The following is an 11882-nucleotide window of genomic DNA, read 5'->3' as shown; positions in this document are numbered from 1 at the left end:
AGAAATTCAGGACAAATACATTTAGGAAAAATGGGTCTAGTAGTCTGATATGCTTGTAGGTAGTGGCCAAGTCAGCTGTTACATTGCCTCAGCTTGATGGTTTCCATGACTATAGACTTCTCACCTACCTTTCCTTAGAACATACGCATAGGAAAGCTTGCAGTTGTAAGTTCCTTCTTTGTCCCTTTTGAAATGTAAATCTTCCTTCAGAGTTTTGACAATTTTACAACTCAGAAATGTTTCCTCAAAAGAAGCTACTCTTTGAACTATACCCATTAAGAAAACTCCTAGTCTCTGAGAAAGAGATGGGAGCCTAACTTTTCTAAGTACCAATTAGCAAACACAGATGCTCTTACTGCCTTGACTCATCTTCCCTTACCATTCCTATCTGACAGTGTTAGCTGACTGACTAACTCTAGGGCTAAATATCTGTACTGTTCTCTCATTAGAGGGAAGAGGAGATCTCCATTGTTGCAATCACTTGTTGAATTTTCTTCTCTGCCTTTTTCATTTCTGTGGAACTTTTCTTTGACAGTTTGAAACATAGCATCATGAGGTATTAAATCACTCTATTGGAAAGCTTGGGAAAGATTAAGGTCACTAAAACAGAAAACTAAAGAAAGAAAAAGAAATAGCTCTTAAAATGGAGTGTTTTTTCTATTCTACCTGCTATGGTTTGGTTATAAAATGTACTCTACAGTTTCATTTGTTAAATGTCTGATCCTGACCTGGTGATGTTTAAAAACATCATTGGGAAGTTCTGGAAACATAGTGAGTTGGGAATATCTGAAGTAGAGCTCTGGGAGACACATCCTTGGAGGGGCATCTTATCTCTTGCCTATGTGCCACCTATGGAGCAAGAAACTTTCACCTCATGTTGAACCACTGTAAAGTTCTGTTACCATGAGACTAGAATCAATGCTGGTAAGAGCTTGAGCCAAGATATTTGAGGGTTCGAGTCAAGTTAAATACTTCCTTATTTAAAATTGACTCCTTGACATTATTCTCACATCAAGGAAAAGCAAAGACAGTTCTTTCTGCTACTCTTCAGCATCTTTTCTCCAGGAAACTGCACTCTTCCCGTGTGTACAAAGTGCTGTGGTGCTCACTTATTGTTTACACCATAGTTTTGTTCTCTAGTAATACCGATGTCTCTTATAGTCTGCTATAAACCCAAGCTTTCCAATTTTTCATTCAGTTCTTATTACACAGACAATGTTCTTAAGTGGCCATCCTTATAAAAACCACGCAAGGTGAGGCTGATGCTGACGTCACATCACCAGAGATAAAAAAATAAATCTAGTCCATAAATCTAGTCCAGTTTTGCATGAGTTTTTTGTTGTTATTGAGATTAAATAACATGAAACATCTCAAGGAAGAAAACATTTATCTTGGCTTAAGTTTCTTAAGGGAGAATCCATGATGTCAAGAGAAAAATGAAGCAAGTGGTTGGACCAACAATGTGAGCAATCACATATTTAACCTCAAACAGGAATCAGAGAGAGGGAATTGGAAGTGGGGTAGGGCTATAACTCTCAAAGTCCTCCCCCAGTGATGTAATTCCTTCAGCTAGTCTCCACAGGTCATGGGGTGGTATGGGGGTAGGGAGATATGACACCCATAGGAATGCCTTTCCTTCTAAAGGATATGGGGGGAAGACATACATGAGGAGGTACTGGGAAGAGAAGAAGGGTGGTTATTGGGTTGTGAAGTGAGTAAATAAAAATTTTAATAAAAAAACTATTGTTTGATCCTGAAAGCAATTCTTACATGCTATTTTGTGCTATCCCTCTAAATTATATTTTATATAATATAATTTTTAGATCATATTCATTCACAATGATAGATTCAAGATTTGGGATGTAAATAGAGATGTTTTGAACAGGAGTGTGGTCTGGAGCATGTTGGGGAGAAAAAAATGAGACATGTCAAGAAGATTTAGTACTTTCTGAAAGTTTGGAGTCAAGGGTGAAACATTATTATTAGATAAATCTCACTGCAGAAGAGTGTTCATTTCATGATAGATCTTGTGCCACTTATACCTTCTTCCCCCTCTTCCTTTTTCTTCTCCTCCTCCTTTTCTTCTCTGAAGCTGTCAGGTATGGATAGTTTAGCTGCTTGATTGACGGCTGTCAAACCCCTTCTCTATGCTTGGCAGGTTTTGGAATCTGGCACATATTCCAAGTCAGGCAGAGGATGGGTTCTGATTTGGAGCCATTTTTCTTATACCAAGCACTTCTGAAGTCCATTGGACCTCCTGATGTCCCTCCTGGAGATTAACAGAGGCCAGAAGCAACACAACAGTAGCCTGCTATTCTAGTGGGAACCACAGGAACTTCTGAGAAAGCTGCATCTCTTCAGAGATCACCTGAGCTGTAATCATGGAGGTTACAGCTTTTTAAACATCTTTTTAAACATCTCAAGGAGGCTCCAATCTCTTCACAGACTCTAAAAAGAAGCTTGGCCATATCAAGTTCAGATGATACTACTTAAAATGGTTCATGATGACTCTACCAACACAGCTGTCCTCAATCTGCATAGAGCAGTACCTCTCCTCCTCTGACGCCTTGGCCAAGCAGACTTAGTAGGCTGCACAGACTGTATGGCTGTGCAAAAGGTTTAGGCTTATCAGATAGAAGCCAGTGTACAAATACAAGCAGCTACATAAGCAGCTGCTCACCTATTCCCAGAGTAGTGTAAGCAACCTCCTTCCTGTGTTTCTGCTCTCCATTCCCCTCACCTCCATTGCAGCCTAGGCCTCAATAAAGCCTTTTCTGTTATTTATTTTTATTTATGTATTTATTTAATTTATTTAATCAACTTGAAACCTCCTTAACTAGTAGAATTGGCTGAGCTAGTAACAAAAAGGTCAAGTAACTCCTGGGAAGACCATCTTCCAAGTGTACTTAGATGCAACAGCTAGAAGATGGCTGAAGCATTCTAAAGTGTGGCCAGGGAATGGACAGGGCTGCCTTCTGCCAGACTGAAGAAGTGGTGAGAAACCAAGAAACAGCAGAGTGCTGAGGGCACATTAGCTGAATTGCTGTGAAGAGCTGAGGTTCCTAAAAGGCTCCAGGTTCCAGCTCCTGGAAGAGTTCCAGGATAACTAGCTCCAGTTTCTATGGGGGTGTAACACTAAGATTAAGGGTCCTGACACTTTGTCAGCAACCTATTTCTATCTGGGTTGAACAAAGGAACCTTCAGGATATTGTCAACAACAGACTGAGTGTCGGCAGCAATGGCAAAGTCGTGGGATAAGAAGAGATCCTGAGATAGCTCAGTGAAAGCAGAGAACATCAGAGATGCTGAAATGAAGTAGTGTGGAGAGATCAGAAATGCTAGAGACCATGTGGCTGAAGACAAACTACTTATATTGCCCTTTAGGGCTGGTTCGCTTTCATAATTTAAACACTATTTAAGTCACCACTGTAAATGTAAAGACGTAAAGATCACTTGTAAAGGGAAGGCTAACTTTTAGGAGTGGCTGCTCAAAGCATTCATTTAGTTCTCCCACAAGGAAAAGGGGAGATTTCTATAGATACATTTGGAAAACAGAAGTGCTGTTGACTGAACAGAATGTGAGTGGATGTTTCTGTGAGAACAGTCCAGACCTGGAAACTGAGCTGTCTCTACAGCAGCTATGCCTGAGACCTGCTGTTGTTTTCACGTTTGGATGTCTTTGTTCAAACCATATGGCATAGGAACAGTACATATTTGTAAATAAATAGACAAGAGTCTAAATTCCTTCTGTGTCCGTGACTTGGTTTCATCTCAGGTTTATCAGTCTTTTGGAAGAGAAGATATGTTTGAATTGGGGAAACTTTATATCTTTGAAGAATCTATTAAGACAATTCTTCACTCTTTGCCTGTTGGTATACTGTTCCACCAGAAGGCCCAGTAATGGGCACTTGACAGCTCTTGTTTTGTTTTTTGTTTTTTGTTCTTTTGCTCTGCAGTCTTTTGTTTTTAGTAGTTGAAGGGACTGCTAAAGCAATTGTTGTTTGAGATTCTTGCATTCTGTTTTACCACCTACTTTTAGAAGAAATTTCTAGTAATTTGGAAACCCTCCCTTTCTCCTTTCTCCCTCCTTCCTTTTCCTCTCCACTCCCTTCCTCTCTGCCATCATTTGCATTGGTAGATTCTGGGAATTCTATAAGAGGTACCATAATGACTGACAAAGGGCACAGGGAGTGGTGAGCAGAGAGATCTGGATTGGATTTTCTGTCTTTTCAGACCTTGCTAGCCCAAAGTGAAATCTCTCCTCCTCCTCCTCCTCCTCTTCCTCCTCTTCCTCTTCCTCCTCCTCCTCCTCCTCCTCCTCCTCCTCTTCCTCCTCTTCCTCTTCTTCTTCCTCCTCCTCCTCTTCTTCCTTCTCCTCTTCCTCCTCCTCCTTGGCCTTTTATCACCTGACTCAAGATGATGTATGCCTTGATGTCCTTGTTGATCCTCTCTCCAACATCAGAGCAGGGCAGATCTTTGGTAGCTTCTGGTCCAGCTCTTGTCTGTTTCTTACGTGAGAACATTGAGGCACAAGAAAACAGCCATTTGTTCAATGTTAGAGATCTGTGAAGAGATAGACCATTGTATACTTAATAATGTTTTATTCACCCTGTGTGTAGCCAAAAGAGTTGTTTATGACCCCACTAGAGCCCGAGAGCTGCGGCTTGCATCCCTTCCCCAGATCAGATTTGTAGATCTTTGAAAACTGTGACTCTTAAACTTTTTGTATTCTCTTATATCAATCCTTCCATCTTGTATCTTACTCCTGAAATGCCATGTAATTACTTTAATGAACCAATAATTAATAATCAATGTGCTAATGGGAGAACAAGGGATCCAAACAGAAAAGGACACCAACATTACTGTTGTCAAAAATAGAGAGCTGGTAGCTGTTGGCCTAGTTTCCAAACAGGCTTTTCAGAGTGTTGCTATTGAACCCTGGAAACCTGTGATTCCAGATTTTCTCTAAGGATCTCAGGGCTTCCTGAGCTGATCTGGGTCCTTGTTTGAACCTTGGTCTTGTTTCATTTCCACTGATAAGATAAGATGCCTTGGCAAAAAGCCTTTTAGCTTGAAACCCAAGGTCACCCAAGACTCCTCCATAACAAGGACAACACCACTGCAGTAACTGGAAGCAGCTTATCACATATCACATCTACTCAAGCAAGGAGAAGAATGCTCACTTGTTGGCTTGTGCTAAGCTTGATCTTTCCAGTTCAGAACCCCTGACCAGAGAATGGTGAGCTCTCTCCACTAGGCTGTATTCTCTTACATCAATTAACTAATTAGGACGGTGCCCTCCACATCTGCATCCACACTCACATCTGCATTCACAGTCACACCCATATCCACAGCCATGCCCACATCCAAATCCACACCCACAGCCACAGCCACAGCCATATCCACATCCAAATCCAAATCCACACCCACAACCATAGCTACAGCCACAGCCACAGCCACAGCCACAGCCATATCCACATCCAAATCCACAGTCACAGCCACAGCCACAGCCACAGCCATATCCACATCCAAATCCAAATCCACACCCACAACCACAGCTGCAGCCACAGCCAGAGCCACAGCCATAGCTACAGCCATAGCTACAGCCACAGCCATAGCTACAGCCACAGCCACAGCCATATCCACATCCAAATCCACAGTCACATCCAAATCCACAGTCACAGCCACAGCCATAACCACCACCACAGCCACAGACCAACAAGAGTAGGCAATCAGCAAGTGAGACTCTCTTCCCAGGCCATCCTCGATTGCATCAAATTGTCAATTAGACTGAACCATCATACTGCTGCTATTTCTTTATTCTTAGTAGATTTCAGCTATGAATGTTGGAATGAATGAGGGAGGGGCTTTGTTTCTTGAGGATCCAGAACTGAAGTGTGATTTCCACACATGTTTGTAACCCTCTGGGAAGAGTCCCACTATGATGTTCCTCCTTTCCATGGGGATTAGGTTTGAAAGTATTTATTTACCTGTGAGCAATCAAGAATGTTCAAGTATTTGCTGAGGTAAACTCAAAGGTGAATAACCTTTAGATCCTTACTGACAGAGTTCAACGGCTCACAGCTCACAGCCTAATTAGGAGCAATGACATCTGCAGGCATGGACAAGTACAATATCTTGGGAAAAATATTTTCTTGTGAAACTCAAGGCCTGGGTTATCACAAGGCCTTGGCACATGGACTTTGGGACAAGAAAATTCAGGGTTCAAATCTCAGCCAAGCCCATTGTTAGTAACTTGAATCAATCTCTTATAAATTAAAAAAAAAATGATTCAGTTTTTCCATCTATATGAAATGGATAAATAGTACGCATTTTAGTTGTAGGTTTAAATTATTAAATACATATAAGACCATAATTAGCTTTAGGTACCCAATATGCAATATATACATAGAATTTTATTTCTAAAGATTGTTTCCAATTTGATTCTGTTTAGGGAGAGGTCAGATATGTTGTATTAGAAGTTTGGGATTCTTCTGTGAAAATGTTACTTTCACATCTCTGAGATGTGTAGATAACACATGCAAGAGTCAAGTCAACAGGTACACAGTCCATGTGACCTGGGGCCTGCTCTTCCTCACACAACGTTACTCCTGGATGCTTTAAATACACTTCCCTCCTCTAAAAATTATTCTCTGATCTTGGCAGTTTAGAAAAAAATCAATTTTACTAAGTCCTATGTTTAGTATGTCCAGAATTAGAGATAAATTAACTTGCTTCCATTTTCACATGACTGTCTTGTGACAAGTCAAATTGCTACAACCAAATACCCCCATAGAAACAATGTGATGATTTGTATATGCTTAGCCCAGGGAGTGGCACTATTAGAAGGCGTAGTCCTGTTGGAGTAGGTGTGCCACTGTGGATGTGGGATTTAAGACCTTCATCCTCGATGCCTGGAAGCCAGTATTCTGCTAGAAGCCTTCAGATGAAGATGTAGAACTCTCAGCTCCTCCTGCACCATGTCTGTCTGGATGCTTCCATGTTCCTGCCTTGATGATAATGGACTCAACCTTTAAACCTGTTAGCCAGCACCAATTAAATCTCCTTATAAGAGTTACTTTGGTCATGGTATCTGTTCACAGCAGTAAATCCCTAAGACAAACAACAAATGGTCATTTTCCATAAGCAAGTCAAACTATTATGTTCTTAGCTGTATTTTCTTTTGCTGAGCAACATTCTTCTCAGAGTAAAAACCAGCACTCTTATGACTAATACAATGTCTTTCCATTTGTCGATTCATGGATTTTCCTGAATATACATTAGCAAAATGTATTTGTCTGAATCTGCTCCTAAAGGGAGGTCAGTCTTCCCCAAAGTACTTAAGATCCAAAAAGACAGATTTATCCAGCTCAATGGAAAAATGAATAAACTGTCGATTTTTATATTATGAAGGGAGACTATCATTGTAGGAACCAGAGGGGTCGAGGACACCAGGAGAACACAGCCCACAGAATCAAGTAAGCAGGGCTCACAGCAGCTCACAGAGACTGAAGTGCCAATCATGGAGCCTGCAATGGGTCTGAACTAGGTCCTCCACATATATGTTATGGTTGTATAGCATGGTGTTCTTATGGGATTCTTAACAGTAGTGGTGAGGGCTGTCTTTGACTGTTTCATCTACTACTTTTCTTCCTACTAGGTTGCCTAGTTCCATCCTGGTATAAGGATTTGTGTCTCGTCTTATCGTAACTTATTGGTATCCTTGGGCATGGGGGCTGCTTTTTTTTCTGAAGAGAAATGAAGGAGGAGTAGACCTCAGGGAGAGGAGAGTTAGAGAGGAGAATTGGGAGTAGTAGAAGGAGGGAGGGGAATGTAACATGAGAGCAGAATAAAGAAAAAGTAAAAAAAAGTTATAAAGTTCAATAATGATTGTAGTGAAGCACTTTTATAAGATACTATTTATTTAATGGGTTATATTCTAGCAAAACAAAATTATGTCCTTCATATTAGTCAAATATTATCATGTCTGGAGATCAAATAAGATAGACTTTATATTTTGAGGATGGGCAAGGGGAAGAAAGAGAACCAAACTCAGGTTGGTGGTATAGGTCTTCAAGGTTGTGTATGCTCATTTCTATAGCAGAGACAAGAAGGAAGAGGCAAGAGACAACAATAGAGTTCTGTGCACTAAACAACAAATGAGAATTCAATGTTACATAGTAGGCACCCACAAAATGCTCCTCGCTATTGTCTTTTGTTTTTGTGTCATATTAAGGCTTTACTCTAATTGACTAAGAGAATTTTTATATGTAAATATAACTCCTAATCTCATTAGCAGTTTCTTTCCTAACAATTATAAATTATTAGAAGTCACAAAATGACAAAGACAATCCTTCATTTAAAAAATTCCTAAATTTTCAATTGTAATCCAATATTTCTCAATTCATTTCAATAAAAATTTCAGAATGAACCCAGACAAAGACACTAAAAAATGAGGCACATACCTACTAGCAGAAACTTACCTTGATTATTCTGCTAAATGGAGATAATATAAAACCAACTCCTAATGACCTATCGCTAAACCTACAAGTTAGTGTGTCCCTCCACTCTCACCAGAAAAGCTTCCTTTTACAGAAGATGGTGGTTAACACAGAGAACCACAATGGGTCAAGGTACAGAGAATGAGAGACTGCAAAGTTTGCCATAGGACATTTGCATCTCACTCCTCCCAAGGCTCAGAGATCATTGTAGAAGAGGGGACAAAAAGATTATAAGAGCCATGTATAATGAATAATCACAACAAAACTGTGTTTGTGAACATAAAAGAACAGTTGCAATTAGGGAAACAACACCCTTCACAATAGTCACAAATAATATAAAATCCCTTGGTGTGACTCTAAGCAAGTAAAAGATCTGTATGACAAGAACTTCAAGTCTCTGAAGAAAGAAATCGAGGAAGATTTTAGAAGATGGAAAGACTTCCCATGCTCATGGATTGGCAGAATTAATATAGTAAAAATGGCCATCTTGCCAAAAGCAATCTACAGATTCAATGCAACCCCCATCAAAATTCCAACTCAATTCTTCACAGACTTGGAAAGAGCAATTTGCAAATTCATCTGGAATAACAAGAAACCCAAGATAGCAAAAACTCTTCTCAACAATAAAAGAACCTCTGGTGGAATCACCATCCCTGATCTTAAGCTGTACTGCAAAGTAATTGTGATAAAAACTGCATGGTATTGGTACAGTGACAGGCACGTAGATCAATGGAATAGAACTGAAGACCCAGAAATGAACCCACACACCCATGGTCACTTGATCTTCGACAAAGGAGCTAAAACCATCCAGTGGAAAAAAGACAGTATTTTCAACAAATAGTGTTAGCTCAATTGGTGGTTAGCATGTAGAAGAATGCAAATCGATCCATTCCTATCTTCTTGTACAAAACTCAAGTCTAAGTGGATTAAGGACCTCCACATCAAAGCAGATACACTGAAAATAATAGAAAAAAAATGGGGAAGATTCTCGAGCACATGGGCACAGGGGAAATTTTCCTGAACAGAACAGCAATAGCTTATGCTCTAAGATCAAGAATTGACAAATGTGACCTCATAAAATTACAAAGCTTCTGTAAGGCAAAGGACACTGTCAGTAGGACAAAGCGGCAAGCAACAGATTGGGGAAGAAAAGATCTTTATCAGTCCTATATCCGATAAAGGGCTAATATCCAATATATACAAAGAACTCAAGAAATTAGACTCCAGTGAAACAAATAACCCTATTTAAAAAATGGGGTACAGAGCTAAACAAAGAATTCTCAATGGAGGAATACTGAATGGCTGAGAAGCACCTAAAGAAATGTTCAACATCTTTAGTCATCAGGGAAATGCAAATCAAAACAACCCTGAGATTCCACCTCATACCAATCAGAAAGGCTAAGATCAAAAGCTCAGGTGACAGCAGATGCTGGCGAGGTTGTGGAGAAAGAAGAATACTCTTTGTGATAAAAACTGCATGGTATTGGTGCAGAGTGGCTAAGATCAAAAACTCAGGTGACAGCAGATTCTGGTGAGGTTGTGGAGAAAGAGGAACACTCCTTCATTTTTGGTGGGATTGCAAGCTGGTATAACCAATTTGGAAATCAGCTTGGCGGCTCCTCAGGAAGTTGGACATAGTACTACCAGAAGATCCAGCCATACGACTCCTGGGCATATAACCAGAAGATGCTCCAACATGTAATAAGGACACATGCTACACTATGTTCATAGCAGCCTTATTTGTAATAGCCAGAAACTAGAAACAGCCAGGATGTCCCTCCACAGAGGAATGGATGCAGAAAATGTGGTACATCTACATAATGGAGTGCTACTCAGCTATTAAAAACAATGAATTTATGAAATTCTTAGGGAAATGGATGGATCTGGAGAATATTATCCTGATTGAGGTAACCCAAATAACAAAAGAACACACATGGTATGCACTCACTGATAAGTGGATATTAGCCCAGAAGCTCAGAATACCCAAGATACAATCCACAAACCACAAGAAACTCAAGAAGAAGGAACAACAAAGTGTGGATACTTGGTTCCTTCTTAGGGGAAACAAAATACCTATGGAAGGAGTTGCAGAGACAAAGTGTAGAGCAGAGACTGAAGGAAGGACAATCCAGAGACTGCTCCACCTGGGAATCCTTCCCATATTCAATCATCAAACCCAGACACTATTGTGGATGCCAGCAAGTGCTGGCTGACTGAAGCCTGATATAGCTGTCTCCTGAGAGGTTCTGACAGTGCCTGACTAATACAGAAGTAGCAGATCATAGACATTCATTGGACTGAACACAAAGTCCCCAGTGAAGGAACTAGAGAAAGGACGCAAGGAGCTAAAGGGTTTTGCTGCCCCTTTGGACGAGCAACAATATGAACTAACTAGTACCCTCAGAGTTCCCAGGCACTTTACCACCAATCAAAGAGTACATGTGGTGGGACTCATGGCTCCAACTGCATACGTAGCAGAGGATGGCCTAGTTGGTCATCAATGGGAGGAGAGGCCCTTGGTCCTGTGAAGGTTCTATGCCCCAGTGTAGGGGAATACCAGGGCCAAGAACTGGGAGAGAGTGGGTTTGTGAGCCGGGGAGGTGGGGAGAACAGGTTTTTTTTTTCCTGAGGATAAACAGGGAAAAGTGATATAATTTGAAATGTAAATAAAGAAAATATCTAATAAAAAAAAGAACAGTTTCACAAATAACTCACAGTTATATGCATAAGATATATACAAGCTCAAAACAGACAAAATGCCTACATGGATAGTGCAGGTGAGCATGAAGATCCATAACTAGCTGAGGAGCACTTAGTAACTGCTCATCAGGGAGCCTTGATGTTCTTTAAGTATGTGGCTCTTGGTAGGTTAACCAAACTCCAATGGATGCTCACATAACCAAGATCATATGGGCAGCCCAATACAATTCAATGGGTTTATAAAAAGAAAATGAAGACACAAAGTTGAGTGTATTAGAAAGTGGAGTAAAAAAGTGGAGGTAGATCTGGTAAAACTGGGAAGCAGAAGTGAATATTATAAAAAACAAGTATGCAAAAGTCTCAAAGAAATAATAAAAACACATTTTTAGAAAAAAGGCGTAAACCTAAGTCTCTTAGCAGAAAGCCACCAGCCATTGTTCTCTATCTAAAAGAACGGAACAACCTTTTCTGAGAATACAGATAGAGGACAAGCCTGTGAGTGTTGTCATTGCCATCCAGACAGGCTTCCAAGGAAGTAGTCTTAACTCCAGTTAACAAGAGTGTCACATACACTTTACAATGTCAGAGCAGAAACAGATGTTTTCAGTGATGTAGCCACAGAAAGAAGACAAGGAGGAACAGTACGAAACAGAAGAGGAAGCTTACACCGAGAAGGGGGCA

This window comes from Mastomys coucha, unplaced genomic scaffold (assembly GCF_008632895.1).
Source record: "Mastomys coucha isolate ucsf_1 unplaced genomic scaffold, UCSF_Mcou_1 pScaffold20, whole genome shotgun sequence".
Lineage (NCBI taxonomy): Eukaryota > Metazoa > Chordata > Mammalia > Rodentia > Muridae > Mastomys > Mastomys coucha.
This window is presented reverse-complemented; position numbering follows the sequence as displayed.